This window comes from Peromyscus maniculatus, chromosome 2, assembly GCF_049852395.1.
Source record: "Peromyscus maniculatus bairdii isolate BWxNUB_F1_BW_parent chromosome 2, HU_Pman_BW_mat_3.1, whole genome shotgun sequence".
In the NCBI taxonomy this organism is placed as follows: Eukaryota; Metazoa; Chordata; class Mammalia; order Rodentia; family Cricetidae; genus Peromyscus; species Peromyscus maniculatus.
The window spans coordinates 86,323,014-86,344,943 of NC_134853.1; positions in this window are offsets into that span (position 1 = coordinate 86,323,014).

Genomic DNA, 21,930 nt, shown 5'->3' on the forward strand with positions numbered 1-21,930 from the left:
ATTATTCAGTTTCCATTTGTTTGTAGGTTTTTTGTAATTTTTGTTGTTGAAATCTAACTTTAAGCCATGGTGGTCTGATAAAATATAGGAGATTATTCCAGTTTTTTTAATATCTGTTGATATTTGCTTTGTAACTGAGTATGTGGTCAATTTTATAGAAGATTCCACTGGGTGATGAAAAGAAGATATATTCTTTTTGTGTTATGCTGGAATGTTCTGTAGATATCTATCAAGTCCATTTGAGTCACAACATCTGTTAGATCCCTTATTTCTCTGTTAAGTTTCTGTCTGGCAGACCTGTACATTGGTGAGACTTGGGTGTTGAAGTCTCCTACTATTAGTACATGGAGTTTGATAAGTGATTTAAGCTTTAGTAATGTTTCTTTTACATATGTGAGTGCCCTTGTATTTGGGGCATAAATATTCAGAATTGAGAATTCATTTTGATGGATTTTCCTGTGATGAATATGTAACGTCCTTCCCGATCTCTTTTGATTGATTTTAGTTTGAAGTCTATTTTGTTGGGTATTAGGAAAGCTACACCAGCTTGCTTCTTAAATCCATTTGACTTGAAAGACTTTTCCTAACCTTTTACTCTGAGGTAGTGTCTGTCTTTGAAGTGGAAGTGCGTTTCTTGTATGCAGCAGAAGGATGGATCCTGTGAGTTTGTATCTTTTTATAGGCGAATCGAGTCCATTGATATTAAGAGATATTAATGACCAGTGATTATTAATTTCTGTTATTTTTGTGGTAGTATGTGTGTATTTCTCTTCTTTTGGATTTGCTGCTGTGAGATTATCTGTTGCCTGTGTTTTTGTGGGTACATCTAACTTCTTTAGGTTGGAGTTTTCTTGCTAATACTTTCTGTAGGTCTGGATTTGTAGATAGGTATTGTTTAAATCTGGTTTTACCATGGAATATTTTGTTTAGTCCATCTATGGTGATTGAGAGTTTCACTGGATATAATAGTCTGGGTTGGAATCCATGGTCTCTTGTTTCTGCATAATGTCTGTCCAGGACCTTCTGACTTTCAGATTTTCCATTGAGAAGTCAGGTGTTATTCTTATGGGTCTGACTTGGCCTTTTTCTTTTGATGCTCTTAATATTCTTTATTTTGTATGCTTAGTGGTTTGGTTATTACATGGTGAAGGGACTTCTTTTGGGGAGGCTAGTCTATATGGTGTTCTGTAAGCTTCTTATATCTTCATAGGCATTTCCTTCCTATGTTGGGAAAGTTTTCTTCTATGATTTTGTTGAATATATTTTGTGTGCCTTTGAGTTGGTATTCTTTTCCTTCTTCTATCCATATTATTCTTAGGTTTGGCCTTTTTATGGTGTCCCAGATTTCCTGAACATTTTGTGTTATGATTGTTTTGGTTTTAGTGTTTTCTTTGACTGACAAATCTATTTCTTCTATCATATTCTTCACACCAGAGATTCTCTCTTCCATCTCTCGTATTCTGTTGGTTATGCTTGCATCTGTAGTTCCTGTTTATTTACTCAGATTTTTTATTTCCAGCATTCTCTCAGTTTGTGTCTTTTTCATTGCTTCTATTTCAATTTTCAGGTCTTGAACTGTTTCCTTCACCTGTTTGATTGCTTCTTCTTGGTTTTCTTGGCTTTCTTTAGGGGATTTATTGCTTTCTTCCAATTTTTTATTTGTCATTTCCTCAATTTCTTTAAGTAATTTTTTCATTTCATCTTTAATGACCTCTATCATCTTCATAAAGTTATTTTTCAGGTTGCTTTCTTCTGCTTCTTCTACGTTATGGTGTTCAGGTCTTGTTGTAGAACCACTATGTTCTGGTGGTACCACATTGCTCTTATGTTGTTGTATGTATTTTTGCACTGGCATCTACCTATTTCTTCCTCCAATTGGTGCAAGAGGTGTCTGTGTCTGAGGGAGCTGCTCTTGGTCCAATCTGTGCTTGCTGTGTCTGTGTCTCAGGGGCCACTCTTGGTCCAGTTGGAGCTCTTGGCCCAATAGGAACTGTTGGATTCTGTGTCTCAGGGAGCCACTGAGGTTGTAGGGGGATGGGTAGGTTGGGGGAGGAAGTGGGTCCTGTAGATTCAGGGTCTAATGGGGGGTGCCATGCTTGCCCACAGGAGTCTTCTCTGCTGGCCTACAACTGGGGCAGCAATGGGTGGGGATGGTGGGGCACAAGTTATGCCCCAGAGCCTAGGTCTTAGAGACAGGATTCTCTGGCTGTGTCAAGAGTCACTCACCTAATTTTAACATTGAGTTGAGGTCAAGGCTTATTTAATAAAAAAAGACAATGGGGACTTCAGTTATGACAAAGAAACACTAAGAATGTCATCTTAGAAAATTCAAAATCTATGGAAGGAAAACTCACTTGAATGATACTTCTCTCTCTTTTTTCTTCTCTTACAAGTTTCTATGTTTACTTCTTGCTTGTGGATCTTCACGTACACTCAAAATTTGATAGTATTTTTGATACCTTGGACCTTGCAGAGGAAATTTTTCCTATCTGTGGACATAACTATGGCAGAACAATAATCTACTCTTCATTGGGGACAGACTTGGAATCTTTCACTTCACAGCCCACATTGGACTCGCCTAGAATTTCGTGGAGGCGAAAGGCTACCACAGGAAGAAGACTATAGAATTCATCTGGGAGCCATTCAAATCTTCTCATTCTTAGATCCACCTCCAAAGAGATCCAGACATCAAGGGTATGACATAAGTCTTGCTTGTCTGCCAAAATAGAGAGAAAATGATGAAGAAGAAGTTTTATTTGGAAAGAGACTGCTTGAAGAATCAATTTTTAACTTTGTGGAAGTGGAATTCTGAGACAAAGATTTGTTGGCATGTAACCTGATGTAGGAATGTCCAACTCTATTCAGATAAGGGACAAATAATACAGAAAATAAAAGTAATTCTTGGAATTTTGAAACAGATGGGGAAATTTCAGTGCCTATTCTACTATCGCTTATATTTTAAGTAAATGCTGGGTGGAAGAGGTTGAGCTAGGCAACAATCATGTGTGTTACACATTGAAACTGGCCTACAGATTTGTATGGAATGATTGAAGATTTAAGAAGTTTGTAATTTTAGAACATCTGATGATTATTTGTATTGGTGACAATGAAGACTTTGTTTAGTTAAGGCTCTGTTAAGGGAAACATTTTTCCTCTATGAGCAATCTGTTGTGCTAGAAACTATTGTGCTATTGCTGATGAAGATCAAAGTGCTCCTGATGTTTCCAAGCACCCTTTGCACTTATCTTGATCATGTGGCCATTTTGACAATGGTTTGTCAGTACAGGTCTTATGGTCATTTCCAAGGGAGGTAGTTAAGTATCTGATGTTTCGGTGTGCACTCTTCAGCTCCCTCCATCATTCCTCATGGATATAAAATATTATAGATGTTGGTGAGAGACAGAAATCATACAGATCCTTGGATCATAGCCTGGGGAGAAGCATCCAAGAGAGCTCCCTGCTCTGTATCAGAGACTCAGAAGAATAGACTGTGGTATAAATGAATATTTAACTGTTAGAGGAAACAGACTTCTATCCATGAACATGAGGTTCATGAGATATATATTGTTCAATTTATATTGGGATATAGAAACATAAAATCCTAACATATTCCTTTGGTGTATTGCTTCTTTGAACTTATAAATGTGGAAATACATGTACGGTTGAAAGTAAAACTGAACAAGAACAAAACCAAACTACCATGATTTGTGGTTATATATGGTAATAACGGCGGTATGGGACCATGTAGAACTTTGTCCCTTTCTTCTATATACTTTTAAGGTCTTCAGCAGATGTTGCCTTCTTTCCATTGGTCCATCTTTGTCCAGTTCCTTTGCTAGTGACTAGTTGAGAGGTGGACCAGAGACTTGATAATGAAACTCTCTACAAAGTTCGCTTGTATTTAGGGAGATGGTACAGTCTTAACTTGCTTTCTTTGAGTAGAGATGGGCAGTTGAAGGGAGGGGAGAATGTGTCAAAGGACTTTATAGTGGTTAAAGAGATTAGGTAATTTTATTAACCTAGACAAAATTTCAAAATACTGAATACAGTTGGTTAGAGACCTAGAAATGAAAATAAAATGAAAGAGAAATGGAGAGGTCCCAGGGTGCTGTTGTGGGAAGGGTTAGGCTGTGACATATTCCTGAAGGATAATGACTTAGGACCTTCTACGACAGCAATATCTGACACTTAACTGTAAATTGTTGCATCTGTGAGAAGCTCCTTGTGTTAACAAAGATCTTTATGCCTTAGGCAGATTTGTGTGAGAGAAATAACAGGAGAGTGAGAGGCCAGAGTAAACTAGAAAAGCATGAGAAGCCATGACAAGAGCCATTAAGGGAGCCCCGAGAGCCCTGAAAGCCCTGCGTGAAAAGCAAAGGGAATATTATCCTTGCAGTTCTCAAAATCATGTCAGACATGGCAACTAATTCTATATGTGAATGTAACACAAAATGACAGTGTGAAGAACACTATCATGGGGCAGGGGGGTGGACACAGCCTTTTATGCCAGACTTAGTTTGAAACCCTGGGTTTGCTGTTACAGGTTTCTTTTCCTGAAATGATTTATTCTACAGATGCTCTGAGATTCAGCTTTCAGGATTTTTTTTTTCAGCTTGCTAAGCAGCACACACATTTATAACACCTTTTCTTGGATTCAGAAATATATTTCCTGTTTACTGTGACATTCAGGTGTTGGCCTAAGTTGTTCCATGTGCAACATGAGGAAGATGCTACTGCCAGAGCTCCCAGGTTCTGTGGGGAGGAGTGGCAGGCCCTTTGTCAGTGCGCTTCAGAGGCACAGATAAGCTATGCTTATTAGCACAGGAGCATTTGCACCAGATCAGCATGACGACCCTGTGTTAGGTGGCAAGGTGCTCTTGTACTTTGAACAGTCACCCTTCACCAATATTTAAATGAAAAGTGGCAAAGTCAACCTTAGTTTCCGGAAACATCTGGATCAGTTTCATTTGGCCTTGTGTCTAGATTGATTCTGGGAGCTCAGGAGCTGAGAGACACCACTGTTGGAAACCCTGAGATGGTCACCCACGCAGACTTATCCTTTCTGTACTTGCAGTCTCCCGCCCACAGTCCCCAGCTGGCTGAGGCTTTGGTCAGTGTGGGAGAAGAGGGATGACTCTGTCCAGCTGAGTCGTGACCCAAGGCTGACATGGCAATAAAGCCAATTATGGCCCCTTTATCTGTGGTCTGCTCTATGACACAGAGGGACTGACGGAGGTGGAAACCCAGTTTCACCCTCTCTTGTAAGTTCCAAGGCTTTGGAAAGGAAAGAAGTGGGGTTCGTGATGTTTATGGAAGAATAAGGTACAGGGAAGGGGCTGACTGCTTTCACTTCACCTCACTCTCTACCAGAAATGTTCTCTGGCCAAACCAAATGTCAGGATTCCCAGAAGATCCAGTCTACCAAAGCCAAGAGCATGTCCCACCTTCCTGTCGCCACTTACTATCCCCAAAGGTCTATCTAGTGAATCTGGTCAGGAAGCTTAAAAATAATTGAGTGTGTGGTGACAAGCTGTGTGGATTTCATTTGTAAAAATAGCCTGAGCATAGAAATAGGACTTTCAGAGGTTTATTTTTCCTCTGCCCCAAAGTACACTTTATGCTGCCATAAGCATCCTTGGGTACCTTGTAAATAGTGGAATGGCTATGCTGTGCAGGAAAGGCAGGGTTTACTCAAAGCTTGAATATGGATTGCTCACTGAAAAAGAAACACATATGGGTTGGTGGATCAAAGGCAATGTGGGCAGTGACTCAGGCATCAGAGAGACATGGTCCTTACATATTTGCACAACCTGTATTCAGAAAGAATTTTAAGCTTGAGTGTTTTGATACCAAGGGCTCTTGAATGTCACACAAAAAGGTAAGACATAGATTAGATCTTGGTTGTCTATTTTCCAGAATGGCCTTACTAAGGCATAATAAAGTCCACTATTAGGTATGGTCCCATCATTTCAGGTCATGCTTCATGCCTTTACACTGTTCCTACTTCTAGGATAGGTCTTTCTAATTCTAAACCCTCAATACATTGACCTTCAAAACAACATATTTATTTATTAAAATTCAGCCTCAGGATCTGGAGAGATGGCTTAGGTGCTAAAATATTTGCTGCATAAAAAACAGTAAACTGAGTTCAGATCCCTGCATGCCAGTACACATCTGTTATCTCAGTGCTAGAGAGTTAGAGACAGGAGGATCCCTGGAACCTCATCTAGCCAAATCTGCTCCCAAAGATTAATGAATGAATTAAAGATGGCAATGTTTCTGCTACAGAAGAGAAAGAGCCAAAATTGCTAGGTTAGGTAAATCCAGGTTCCTGTAGAGTTTATTTTTATGAAATCTTCTGGACCATCCTCACTGTTACTATGACATTACTGATAGCTGTCATCCATTGAGAGATACTATCAATAGGTATAACAGCATGATGATGCAGAGATCAAGCTCTGAATTCAAATCCTAGGTTCTCAATTAGCTACCACATGGTCAGCACCTGTAACTTCTCTGTGTCTCAGTTACTCATCTTTATATGAATGGTTTAGGGAATTACACCTAACTCATAGGGTTCAGTAGGCTAATACTATAGATGACATTTGCTGATCAGTGCTAAATATTGAATGCTAGGTACTTCCCCCTGTACCACGATTGCAATATGAACTCAGATATATGCCATCCCCACTATACTTGCAAAATAGCTCGAGCTTAGAGGTACATACTTTTTCTAGTGGGAGTTTTGAATTCCTATCTTCCTGGATTTAAATTTTGATGTGTATTTCTTCTTGCGATAGCAACATGCCCAACTAAAAGTTATCTCCTATGGCTACTGAAAGCAGTGCTTCCTTGAGATTTGCTGGGGGTGGGGGAGCATCATGTGGCTAAGGCAGCCTATAGGACCCAGATGGCAAGATTGAAGAGCTGGGGTTCCCTGAACTCTTGTCAACTTCCTGAGTCAGAAGTGATGCCTGATGCCAAATGGGCAGGGGTGCATCTTAGGGAGATATCAAAGCTTGGGAGCTAGTAAGTCTAGTTTATTAGTGAGTGCTTGGGAGACATTTCCAAAACCAAAAAGCCTATTCTAAGTGCAAAGTGATATTAATTATTGTTTTGAAAGTAGAGCCTGCTTGTAGGGTAAGAAGTTCCCAAATTTAATATATGTGCTTGTGTGTCACCTGGCAGTGATGGTGAGGGTGCCAACACTTTTCAGCTGGTAAAGCAAATGAGTAGGGAGTGAGGCCAGGAGTATCTGAAATTCAACCCTGCAGAATTTAGACTTGGTTTGGTGAAAAAAAAAAAAAAAAAAAAAAAAAAAAGAGTCACCCTAAGTTTTGTTAGCATCCTGTTCAGAAGGAAATGGTCTTGCCAGGCCACCCACAGAGCATGAGTGTGTTAAATACCTGTACCCTGAGTTGAATCAGCAAAGTAGGGGAAATGTGGTTAGGCCTTCCCTGAAGGGTAAGGCAGGGCCATAAATGGGAGAAAAATGAATGCTGAGCTAAGAGACAGAAAACGATATACAACCTGTCAGGAAGTGGAGTGCACTGTAGGTTGAAAGTGGCTCTCAGAAGGGAGTGATGAATAAAGTGAGGGCCTGGCAGCTCTGAGCGCAGCATGCCTTCTACTCAGTGTGTCATGACCTGGTCCCTAGAAGGTTCCCTTTCCCTCCACAAACCTCACATCTGCTGAACCTCTCCAGGGACATCTTGCTTTGTACTAATGGCATGCTCCCGGTATTTCTCTCAGCAGTCACAGGGATGGTGGGTTGAGAAGAGTCCACCCTCGGAAGAGCATCCCACTCAGTCGGAGCATAGGCACGTTCACCAGTGAGTTCAGTGAGCAATGCCTTTCTTTACATTTATCATCTGTCCCTGATGTGGAGAATGAGGAAGGGACTGAAAATGTTCCCTGTGTTTTATTCTTAGATGCCAAATGTCCTTAATTTGCCAAACTGATTTTGTTAACGCAGCAAAGTAGGCTCCATCTTTGTTCTGGAACATTCTATCTATTGGTTCACAATAAAATTGCTCTACACTAAGTAAGCAAGTCTCTGCTCTAAAGAACTCTGACTTTAGGGGTTCATCGACATATTCTAAGCAATCTTTTTGGGCAAAAATCATGTACACATACACATTTTTCATATGAGTGATTTATTCCCTTTGTGGAACTTTGCTTTGAGTGTGTTTAATTTTTTAGAAGAAATGTAGGACAAGAAGAAAAGTCACTTTTACAAATCTGAATAGCCCCACCCATGGTTTTAGAATAACAGGCTTTATTAACAATAGCTCCAGTTATATCTCAGTAGAAGCTAAACATGTATATGGTACAGTTGTTTGCATAATCTCAACTGGTTATTGAAAAGCCTCTGTGGGGCAGGGAGCAGCTCAGTGAGTAAAGCCTGACCATCTCAGGTTCATTCCCAGAACTCATGTGAAAACAAAACAATGAAGTTAGGCTTGGCGGTGGGCACTTGGAAGGCTGGCACTGGGGAGAAGCAGAGACAGGCAGCTCTCTGGGCCTTGCTGGCTGGCAAGTTTAGCCTACTAGGTAAGTTCCAGACTAAAGGGAGACCTTGACTCAAAAAACAAACAAACAAACAAATAAACAAAACAAAAAAAGATGGAAAAGAAAGAAAGAAAAGGTTCACTGGTACCAACAGAATGATACTGGAGGTTGTCCTGTGACCTCCATGGGTAGATGCATACCCGTGAACACATACCCACACCCATGGGTGGTACCCACCGATACATAAATAAAATATATGAACTTAAATAAGACAAATAGGCTTTGTCTTATTTTCTTATTTTTTAAATACATTTATTGGTATTTTCAACTGTAAAAGTGAGTACATGTATAGCAGGGTACAATTAAAAAAAAAAAAACAAAACCTACCTTTTGTTCTTCTGAGGATGAAAGAACCAGAAGCTATTCCAATCATTTTTGAAGAAGTGTGTTTGGGGCAAAGGTTTTTGCTCCTTTCAAAATATGGAAGCAGAAACCTGCCACCTCGTCAGCTGGGACTCACTGTTCCGGGGAAGGAGCCTCCTAAGTGTGTGCCTCTGTAGAAGTCATCTGGACTCCCCCTGGACTATGGGGAGTGCCTCAGGCTGTGGAGAAAGGGTGTTTATCTTCTACAGGCAGACAGGCAGAGAAGAATTCGGACAAGACACAGCTGGGTGGGTTGCCCTTGGCTTTGGGTGGGGCTGAGCAAAATGAACTTGTCAGTCTCTGGTCCTGGAAACTCAAAGGCATTGTGACCTCAGGATCAGCACTGGGAGCAGTAGCCTGTGTGTGGAACCTGGATCAGTAGCAGCCTACATTCATTTCCCTAACTTGGTGGCAATAATGAGCAAACATTCTGGAAAGATCTTGCTAGAAGAATTCCTTGGGCTTTGAGGGCCACATGGTCTCTGTCAAATGACTCAGCTCTGCTACTGTGGGATGTTGATATGCCACAGAATGGATGTGACTGCTCCTAAATACTGTTTAAAAGAATAGTTAACTCTTTGTATGGCTTGCTGACATGTGTCTTACTTAGGATATTCACAAAAGCAGAGTTACTATGTTAGAGTAGACACACATTTCTAGACTTTTCTATATGTTATCAAGTTACCCTCCAAAAGGATTACACTAAATCCTTTTATCCTTACATGTAAATTATCTGTTTCATTCCACAGTCCTCAATATTATGTTTCTATTAAAAAACAACAACACAGGAAGGGATAGCTGAAACATAATTTTTGGTATGGAAAATATGAAAACAATGTTATTTTTTCTCACCAAAGTCCTAAAAGTAAGAAATTGATGAAATTGTCATTAGTACCTAAAACTTTTGAATTCAAATTATATTAATGTCATTGGGTGAATATTCTCTGAGACTGTATGTGTTTGGTTGTATGAGAGTGAGGTGTATGTGTTTGTGTGTGTCTGTGTGTGTTTGTCTGTGTGTGTGTCTGTATGTGTGTTTGTGTATGTTTGTGTGTATGTACGTGTGTGTGTGTGTGTGTCTGTGTATGTTTGTGTGTATGTACGTGTGTGTATGTGTGTGTGTGTGTGTGTGTGTGTGTGTGTGTGTGTGTGTGTCTGTGTGTGTTGTCTGTTTTTTGGCTTTTTACTCTTTTGGGGGGCCTGCCATCCAGCTCCCAAATAAATCACAAATGGAGGCTTATTAGTACTTATGCCTGGCCTTAGTTTGGCTTAGTTCCTTGCCAGCTTCCCTAAACTTAAATTATCCTGCCTACATTTTGCCTCTCGGCTTTTTTGGTTCTCTTACTTCTGTAAATCTTACTTTTACTCTGTGGCTTGCTGTGTAGCTGAGTGGCTGAACTCTGATGTCCTCTTCCTTCTCTGGCTCCTTGTTTCTTCACTCCTCCATCTTTTTTTTTTATCTCACCCCCATATTTCTCCTTCTATGTATTCTTTCTGTCTGTCAGCCCTGCCTATCCTTTCTTCTGCCTTGCCATTGGCCATTCAGCTCTTTATTAGACCACCAGGTGTTTTACACAGGCACAGTAACACAGCTTCACAGAGTTAAATAATTGTAACATAAACAAAAGTAACACACCTTAAAATAATATTCTACTGTGTGTGTGTGTGTGTGTGTGTGTGTGTGTGTGTGTGTGCGTGCGTGCATCCCAATAGCAGAAGGAGTGCTGCTCACAGGTTTTTGCTGATAGTAACCTCTGACATCTTCCAAATTCAATGGGCAGGTCATTGGTTAAGGTACCTCAGTGGACTGTGGTTTGGTACTCTAATTAATAATTGTTTCCACCTCAACTGAATTCTCTGGGATGTTATGTCAGTTATGTAGGCTGGTTAATCTGTGCAAAATGCTGTTTTGAATTAAGTCGTCCATTTCATCTATCCTGTATCCACCTCATAAGAAAATGAAGCTTTTCACTGAAACTTTCAGGATACATGAGGATGGAAGAAATACTGGCTCAACATTTATGACTCTCTTGTATTCCAAGTTTCAGCTATGACTAACTGCAGATGTGTGATATCAACTACTGGTGTGTGCCCCTTCAAAGCATGCAAATCTGATTTGAATCCTGTATTTGTCCTACTCATTGGTCATCGGTAGTCTTACATATGTTCTCTTTGGTGGTCTTTTATAATATTAAACAAGTGCAGTGATATCCTCTACACATTGTGCTTACAAAGTGTGAATCATCTCACATTTTTATCTAATTAAATGAGGCATATGGTTTGTCTAACCTCGGGACATAGATCACTAACCTGTGATCTCCATTGCAAGCACTAGGCTAAGGGAAATCAGACCTGGTTTGCACTGAGCTATTTCAAGTGGCCAAGGACTGGGTCTCTCAAATAAAATTCCATAGGAAACAACCTGCTTAGAGGAACTGGCTTCACCAACCCATTTCATAAAGATGTAATTTGATTCAAAAAAACATGTTTTAGTACTTGGTATGACAAGTCCTGTTGTTTTATTCTTGAAGTGAAAACATTAATTATAACTTAATTGTAGTGCCAGGAAGTCTTTCAACATAATGAGTCAGGCTACTAATGTGAAATATTTTCAACGAATGGATAAACATAATGAGGTACATATACACAATGGAGTACTACTCAGCAGAGAAAAACAATGGCATCACAAGGTTTGCAGGCAAATGGATGGAACTAGAAAATATCATCCTGAGTGAGGTAACCCAGACTCAGAAAGACAAACATGGTATGTACTCACTCATAGGTGGATACTAGACATAAAACAAAGGATGACTAGACTGCTACTCACAACTCTAGGGAGGCTAACTAGAAAAGAGGACCCGAAGAAAGACACAGGGATTACCCAATGACAGAGAAATGGATGAGACCTACATGAGCAAACTGGACATGAAGAGAGGTGGTGGTAGTAATGAAGGGCAAGGGTCGGGGTAAAGAGAGCTTAGGGGAGCGGGAGATCCCAGCTGGATCAAAAACATAGAGGGAGAACAAGGAAAAAGATACCATGATAAATGAAGACCCCCATGGGAATAGGAAGAAGCAGAGCACTAGAGAGGACCCCAGAAATCCACAAAGATACCTCCACAATAGACTACTGGCAATGATCGAGAGAAAGCCCGCGCTAACCTACTGTGGTGATCAGATAGCCAAACACCCTAACTGTCATGGTAGAACTCTCATCCAATGACTGATGGAAGCAGATGCAGAGATCCACAGCCAGGCCCCAGGTGGAGCTCCGGGAGTCCAATTGGTGAGAAAGAGGAGGGATTGTATGAGCGAGAATTGTTGAGTCCAAGATTGGAAAAAGCACAGGGACAAATAGCCAAACTAGTGGAAATACATGAACTATGAACCAATAGCTGAGGAGCCCTCAACTGGATCAGGCCCTCTGGATAAGTGAGACAGTTGATTAGCATGAAATGTTTGGGAGGCCCCCAAGCAGTGGGACTGGGACCTGTCCTTAATGCATGAGGTGGCTGTTTGGAACCTGGGGCCTATGCAGGGGAATTCGTGGCTGATATATAAAATTAAATTAAATTATAAAAGAAAAAATATTTAAAAATATAATATGACAACAATAAAAATATAATATGTTCAACAGGGAAAATGATAGCTGTGCTAAAGAGGAAAGAAAAAAATATCCTTCACTTGGATAGCTAGGATTGGGAAGAGTTTCTTTTGTGGTTCATATAGACTTGAAGTTTTCTAGAATGAATGTATAAGGGTATATTTGAGTGTAGGGGCATGAAACAGACAGCAGGTTCAATGGAATATTTTTTTTTATATCACAGGAGATGTAAGTTGGAAGTTGGAGAATAGCAACAGATAAGGTCTGTAGCCAGAAGTTTTCTCCAGTCCTGTGGAATCTCCTCCACCAGCGTCCTTCAGCTGCCTGGTCCCAAATAAACACATAGAGGCTTGTATTATTTTAAAACTATGACCACGTCAGGCTTCTTGCTAGCTAGCTCTTATATCTTAAATTAACACATTTCTATAAATCTATACCTTGCCACGTGGCTTGTGGATTACTGGTACCTTTGCATCTTGCTTCTCTTGGTGGGCGGTGAGGGGGCTAGCAGTATCTCCTTGCCTCTCCTTTGTCTTCCAGTCTATCTGTTTGGATTTCCTGCCTGCCTCTAAGCTGCCTTGCCATAGGCCAAATGGATTTACTCATCAACCAATCAGAGCAACACATATTCACAGCATACAGAAAGACATCCACAGCAGAGGTCAATTGTAAAGTATGACCAAAAGAATTTTTTGAAAGCTAGTGAATACTTATGGGAGACAGTGACATGATCAGGTTTCTACTTCCAGTAATTCATCAGAGCAGTGGTATCAGCTGAACTATGGAACTGACAACGAGAAAGAGAAAGGGAATCTATGCAAACTACATTAATTGTAAAATCTGGTGAAGCTGAACAAGTAATTGTAAAATCTGGTAAAGCTGGACAGTATGTAGTAGCAATCATGTCAGAGTCTGACCTGAGGAATGGGTGGTTGGTGGAGTTACTCCTTGATCTAGGAAAGGAGAGGAGGTGGAAAATGTAGATTAGGTGTTTAGAAAGAGTAGAGAATATAACTAAGGAGTTCTGAATTGGCAGTCAGGCCCTCTGACTTCTGATAACCCTTGCTGAATCCAACTCATTCTTCTTCATGTTTAATACTCTGTAGCATGAAACTTAAAAGTTCTTATTAATAAAATCAAACCTGAGTCAGTTATTGGGGGGAATGCTGGTAGATCAGAGAGACAGAACAAGCCACAGCTATCTCACCTTGCCAGATCCTCAGCTGGTCTTGTTTCCTCAGACTGGAAGCTTCTGTGTCCTCATCCCGATGTCTCTCAGCTGAACTGCTGCTCGAAAGCCTGAAGCTTAACCAGCCAAATGCTTAACCAGCCAAATGCTTCTAGTTTCTGGTCCTCATGCCTTATATACCTTTCTGCTTTCTACCATCACTCCCTAGGATTAAAGGCTCGCTTTCTGAGATTAAAGGCATATGTCACCATGCTTGGCTGTTTTCAGTGTGGCCTTGAACTCACAGAGATCCAGAGAGATTTCTACCTCTGAAATGCTAGGATTAAAGGTGGGTGCTATCACTGCCTAACTAGTGGCTTTTCTGTTCTATGACCCCAGATAAGTTTATTAAGGTACACGATATTTTGGGGAACACAATACCACCACAATATTCTACTTCTGTCATAAGGATGATGGCCCCTAGAGAACTCCACACACATGTATCATAGTCTCAGAATTTTATAGCCTGATTCAAAAGACCAATGTAAAATCCAATAACCTGTGTTTTAAAAAGTTTCTAGGGCCGGGCGGTGGTGGCGCACGCCTTTAATCCCAGCACTCGGGAGGCAGAGGCAGGTGGATCTCTGTGAGTTCGAGGCCAGCCTGATCTCCAAAGTGAGTTCCAGGAAAGGCGCAAAGCTACACAGAGAAACCCTGTCTCGAAAAACCCAAAAAAAAAAAAAAAAAAAAAGTTTCTAGGAGGGCCAATAAGTTTGGAGACCCATGGACCACAGCATCCCTGAGGATCTTATGTCTAAAACATCTCTGAATGCATTCTCCCAGAACTCCGCAAATGTGACCTGGCCGGCAATATGTCCTCCATAGTCACTGCCAGTTTGAGCCGGTATCCACAGTGTATCTCCACTGTCCTTTACCTCCCTCTTTACTCACCACACAGGCTGGGCTGGCTGAGGAAGACAAGATAGCTGCCCTTTATAAAGCTGACTCTGGAATTGACTCTCTGCTGTTCCTCATATACTCCCAAGAGCGTATGGTTGACCTTTCTCCAGGATATCCTGTTATAAATTTGTAATACATCCATAACAGCCTATGGGGATGGTGGGTTGCTTTTTATTTCAATGTGGTAGTCAATTCATGAATAAAATATGCCATTCTTAAACTCCAAATTTTAGTAGATAGGAGCAGTCCAAGAATTGAGCTTTCTTTTCTATCCCAAGCTCTGCTGGGAGGACACGTTACCTACTCTGTCTCTTAGTGTTTCCACAGATCCCACTTCCTGATTCAGATGAGCTCAACAGACCCTGCATGTAGACACATGCAGAGAGATCATCCAATATGTCTGCAAAATACATCAGTGCTTGGCCATCAACACTGAGGCTTTAGGTGTGACTTCTTACTACTTGCAAGCAGCATTAATTGCACTGAGACCTCCAGGCTGGACCAAGAAGGGGATCCTCTTACACCACACATGAGGACTTTTGGCTGGAGTGAGACAACGCTGGCCTTTTCCTTGCTGCAGGGCTATGATCAGTTCTTGGCACCCAGATACAGAAGGGATGTGGAAATCTGGTAGGGACTGCAAAGGCCTGGAATAGAAGTCTTATGTGCAGACATGAAAGGCAGCAGGCTTATTCAGCCTGGAGGGATTGTGGGAAGACTTAATTATAACTTCCCACTGGTTCTTATATCTCTGATGAGGATGAGGTAAAGCTGCTGCTGGATCCCAAGATCTTCTACAACAGACACATCTTGTTTATCTTTCACTCTCTCTACTGTGTCTGGGGTGAATCTGTGAATGAGAGGTCTTTAGGGAAGCTGATTCAGCAACTGTATTCCCACATCTCCTTACTATGGAAAGAGATGAACAATGAGATCATTCAAACCTAGGTTTGAATTTCAGATAAAACAATAAGAACGGACCTGCCTGGACTGAGTCCATCAGGTCAATCCCAGTCCTCCGGGGGAGACCTTGATCTGGAGGAGGTGGGAATGGGGGATGGGCCAGGAAGGGAGAGAACAAGGGAATCTGTGGCTACTATGTAGAACTGAATAGTATTGTAAAATAAAATAAAAATAAAATAAAAATTAAAAAAATTAAATTAAAAAAATAAAAAGTAAATAAATTAAATAAAAAAATAAGAACGCTTGGATAAAGTACATCAACTTCTGCAATGTAATTTTTTTATCAATGAAATGAAGCTAGAATTCTGACCACATAAGACACTTTAGAGGAAGAGAGAGAGAGTTACCTAGCATTTCTGGAGGACTTTCTGGTACAGTTTTAAACATTTGTTGGGTGAAATAAATGAAATTTGGAGAACATTTAGATAAACTGTTGAAGACAGCTACATAGGAGTAGGATTATTTGAAGTCTCTCTTTTCCTTGAACAGTGCTGGCTTAAAGGCAAGCACATACGCAAAGATAGAGGACTGAAGGGACAAGGTGAATAACTGATTCATCTCTGCACTTGGAAGAATCGAGCCCTAGAAGTTTGGCAAATTAGCACTGTGGTAATGCTCTCTCTCTCTCTCTCTCTCTCTCTCTCTCTCTCTCTCTCTCTCTCTCTCTCTCTCTCTCTCTCTTTCTCTCCCCATGATTGTATGTGAGTCTGCACATGTTTGATGCCCTACAATTACTATCTTGATAGAAATTTTTGATGTCCCTGGCATCAGCTAACATTTGATCTATCTCTGTATTTCAAATTCTTTCTTTACCAGTAGATTGAAGCAAGGAACCAACTGTAATCTGAGAAGAGAGAGGAAAAAGACAAGCAAAATCAAAGAATTTTCCCTTTCTCCTACATAAATTCTAGTAAAGTCAGATTTTCATGTTGGAGCATTCTAGTAACTATACATTTTGAAATTAATTTATAACATGATTTGTTTATTTAAAAATGTTCATCATTGTTGACAATGATGAAGTCTTTCTACTTCTGCTATTCTTCCTTCCCCAGAAGCAACTAGCAGCAACAATTTAAGCCCCCACATTCTATATTTATTATTAGATTGAGCCACATTAACATGTATAGTTTCAGGGATTTTTAGAAATACTTTTATATACTAACTTCTTATTGTGTGTTGTTAAATTTCCTTCCAGTACCAATCATGATTTCTCTCTTATTGAAAGGATGAATTTTAAGTCCAATTAGAGAGCTAGTTGGGCGGTGGTGGCGAACGCCTTTAATCCCAGCACTTGGGAGGCAGAGCCAGGCGGATCTTCGTGAGTTCGAGGCCAGCCTAGTCTACAGAGTGAGCTCTAGGAAAGGCACAAAGCTACACAGAGAAACTGTGTCTTGAAAAAACGAAGAGAGAGAGAGAGAGAGAGAGAGAGAGAGAGAGAGAGAGAGAGAGAGAGAGAGAGAGATAGATATTGGTTACTGCCAAGGTATGAATGCCACTACTGTACCCTTAAGGTTATCATGGTTTATAGGCACCATAGGAATGTTAGTTGCTTCCTTCCTTTGGAATTTTGCATGTTGCTTTCTGGGACCATGAAAATTATTCCTCACGGAAGATGCATTCATGTCAGTTCCAGATCAAGGGTCTTTGGGCCCTGCATCTGTAGTGCATGGTGTGGACAGGTCTTAACCTTACACAAAAGACTACAGGCAACTAAGCAATTCTGAGAGCAGGAAAAATAGTCTTTCCTAGGGGAATGGCACACCAGTTGGTTTCCAACACCAAATTGCCAGTGTGGGAAACATACATGCAAGTAACATTAAACAGACTAAGCAGGTTATATTTAGGAATATACATGTATATTCATATACATAAAATATTTCTATGTAACAGCCACTAATGAAAAAAGAAACCATGAATTTGAAAGAGAGTAAGGAGATGTATATGGGATGTTTTGGAGGCAGGAAAGGGAAGGGAGAAATTATGTAATTATTATATTTTAATCTCAAAAATAAAAGAAATAAATAAAAACATTCTTTCTCTTTAAAACTCAATATTATGCTTTTGAGAATTACCTGCAGCTAATTTCTCTTTCAATTTTTCTACTATAATGAATTGCATGAATATATAATTATTTACTTTCTCATTCCCTGCTGAAGACATTAAATTTGTTTCTATTTTTTTCGTTCATTGCAGACAGTTCTAGAGTGAGCATTCAGTTCCCTTGGCACACACACAAGGCTTTTCTAGAGTACAATTGCAAGTCACTGGGTATGCACATTTTAAATTTCACCACCTTCAGCCAAATTGCTCTCATCAACACTCCCACCAGCAGGGTCTGAGGGTCCAGCTTTCTCAGGGCTTTACCAACAGTTGGTATTGACAGATTCCTTAATGCCTGACAAATCATTTGGTGTGGACTGTTGGTCTGTTGTTGTCTCGATTTGCATTTCCATTATTCTGGTGAGGATAATGATCTTTTCATGTGCTCCTTGGCCTTTCATTGTCTGACCCCACCCTTTTTCAATGTTTACCTTATTTTGTTGCTTTCCCTATTTATTAAAGGGTCTAATCTCTGCTAGTTTTCCATATTATAAATATATTCCTAAGCCTGTCATTTTTCTCCCTTTAGTGGTTTTAGGTTGTGTGTGTGTGTTTTTTTTCTTTAATGGAGAACTGGTGCAGTTTTATCAATAGTTACTACAAATTATTGATTTATAGATGCTATATTTTTTTCTCAGAAATATAGACCCCCATTTTTAAAACTGATTCTCTGAGAATTTAATTCACTGTTTTTAACTTGTACATAAAGGACACAAAACTGTACATAGTAATGGAATACTGGACGATGCACAGTCTGCAGTCGGGTTAAATAAATCTATCAGTTCAGACCTTTTCATTTATTTGTGGTAGAAACATTCCAAATCTTTTCTTTTAGGTTTTTGAAAGATATAGTATACCATTTGTAAAAAATAGGGCATGAAAACATCTTTACGCTTTCTAACTTAAACTTAGTATTTTTCCCTATCTCTACTCTGGTAACTATTACTCGCTTCTCAACTTCTGTGAAATGAAACATTTTACTTATGCATGAGATCATGCAGTACTTTTCCTGTGTGTTTGGCTTATACCCATAATGATCTCCAATGCTGCCCAACCTTCCAGAAATGGTAGCATTTCATTGTTGCTTGTGACTGAATAGTAGTCCATTATGTATGTACATACCAATTTTTCTTTATAGAGTTATCACTTGATGGATATTAATTTGTTCCTCTTTTAGGCTGGTTTAAGAGTACAATTTTATTGTAATCGGGGGACTAGCTTTGCAGCATACTGGTTGCCTTTTGTTTGAATGTGTGCATTGGAGTGAGATTTGAGTGGTGATTACAGTTTTGACATTTTGAGAAACCTCTGTATTGGTTTCCATAATGGCTGTATGATTTCCCATGAACCATATGCAAATGTTTCTTTGTTTCTTTATTAGCACTTTATATCTTTAGTATGTTGTTTTATTATTTCATGTGTATGTGTGAATGCAGGTGCACATGTGGACAAATATCTGGAGGTCAGAGGACAACTCTTAGGACTTGTTTTATTCCTGCCACCTTGTGGGATCCAGGGATTGAACTCAGGTCTTTAGGCCTGGTCACAAGTGTCTCTATCATATGAACCACCTTGATGGCACCATTTTTCATGCTTTAGATAACAGCTGCCTTCACTATTATGAAGTGATCTATCATTATTATTTCTATATTTCTCTAATGAACATCTCACCTTTGCTATTACGACTTACACTATCATTACAGCTGTGTATACACTGGCATGTATACTATTTTGCATATTCAAGGACACTTCTGAGGTCCTTTTGTGGTTTTACTTGTAGTTTTTATTGGATTCTCTAGATTGAAAATCTATGATCTCTAAATACGAAATAATATTTCCCCTATTTTATTTCTTGTTTGTTCCTATCATCATATTACATACTTGGGGGGCATCAAATAGGCTAATTATCTGGAGATTATCCCATTAATTTTCTTGGTTTTAATTAAATGCTTTTAAAGCCTTCATATTAATTAAGCATAAGGTTTATGTCAATTGTGTATTATGTTCTTAGATGTGCACAGGACCCTAAGTTTGGGCATAAGCACCCTTCACAAATATACATCTTCACCATTAAATAGGCTTGATCTCTCCCACATCCAATTTGTGTGTGTGTGTGTGTGTGTGTGTGTGTGTGTGTGTGTGTGTGTGCGCGCGCGCGCATTTAGGCCAGAGGTTCTCCACCTTATCTTTTTTAGACATAATCTATCACTGAAGCTCATCTTTGTGTCTAGGCTGGCTGTCCAGCTAATGAGACTTCGAGATCCACATAATTCTAGCCCACCAGTTTAAAGGTTACAGATACATACTGTCTTGCCTAGCTATTATGTGGGTTCTTGGGATCTGCACTGGGGTCTTCATGCATACACAGTAAGCTCTACAGTCTTTGAGCCTTTTCCGAGACCACTGAGTATATTTTTAATTTTAATTGTGGAGCAGAATTTGTTATTATTGTTGATTTGGTGAGAGTTTTAGCATAAATACATCTGAATTTGCTACCTAAGTTTGTTCATCTATTGAGGCATTCATTTATTTTTTTTAGTTCCTTACATGTTAAACTTCTATGCCTTATAATTTTAGTCTCCTGGTGAATAATACATTACTTCATGTGATAAATCCTAGCCAATTATGATTTTCTTTTAGCTTTAGTGGAAGACTAAATGTATGCTACTTGCTCTTTAAGCAACATGTTTTCAGAAATGGCTTGAGAGATGCTCAGTGGTTAAGAGCATGTAGTGCTTTTGGAGAGGACATGAGTTTGGTTCCCAGCACCCATGTCAGGAGGCCCACAATTATAACTCCTGTTTCGGAGATCTAATGCCCTTGTGTGGTGTGGCCTCAGTGTACGCCTGAACTCCTGTGTGTATGTCTATGCTTGGTGGTTCTAGCTGTGTTCCAAGAGAAGCAACTATAATTCTTAAGTGGAAAAAAAATCTAAGTATCCATTTAACCTGTTCACCATATAAGTTAAGGGAGCATCTCACCTTCTCCAATAATATTTATTAATTATTGCTGGTATTTCTGTGACCACCAAGGCAAGTAGAGTGTTGCACAGCGACAAATAGCCAAAGGAATGGAAACACATGAACTATGAACCAATAGTTGAGGAGCCCCCCAACTGGATCAGGCCTTCTGGATAAGTGACACAGTTGATAAGCTTAATCTGTTTAGGAGGCATTCAGGCACTGGAACCAGGTCCTGTCCTTAGTGCATGAGTTGGCTGTTTGGAACCTGGGGCTTATGCAGGGACACTTGGCTCAGCCTGGCAGGAGGGGACTGGACCTGCCTGGACTGAATCTACCAGGTTGAACTCAATCCTCAGGGGAGTCTTTGCCCTGGAAGAGATGGGAACGTGGGGGTGGGCTGGGGGGAAGGTGGTGGGTGGGGGGTGGGAGGAGGGAGAACAAGGGAATCCGTGGCTGATATGTAAAATTAAATTAAATTATAAAAGAAAAAAAAAAAGATGTGGAGATCCTGATACCAGGCCTCTAGCTATAGTACCAGCACAGCGTTCAAGCCAGCACTTTGTCCTGGTTAGTGTACTCCATGCATTTCAGTTCTCTTTGCCCAATGATCTAACATTCTCCTTAGTTTGTCTTGTTTTGCTTATGTCTCATTTTTCTTTCTTTCTACATGCAATCCAAGAGTCATATCTGCATTGTTGGCCAGGCCTTTTCTGAGCTCTCCAAGTTTTTTATGTTCAGAATCCTAACGCTCTAGGCATTCCTATTAGTACTTATTGAACATCCTTTACTTTTGTGTTGAACAAAAGAGTCACATAAACAGAAAGACTTTTAAAAAGAGAAGGGAAATAAGTTTTCCAGAACTGGACTATTGTTCTCCCATACTAGGAAGCTGGTGCTTGACCCTTCAATACTCACGAGGTCTTCACTAGTGCCTTTTGCAGTGAGAGAACCAGAGGCGATGAACTGCCTTGGATGCTTCTTTATCCCAGTCCTTTCTAACAGGCAATGTGTCTAATGTTGTCAGCGAGTTGCAGTTTCCTTGGCTGACTAGCTGTAAGACAAAACATAAAAGATGAACTGCTTGCCGACCGGTGAATGTTTTTCTGTTTCTGTATTTTATTTGCTGTCAATTCTCTCTTTTCCTTTGTGATATGTAATTGAAATCACAGCCTAATGAGGTCTGGCCTGTTGCTTCCTTCAGTTGAAGACTTGAGGTTACTGCCAGCATGACCAAATGG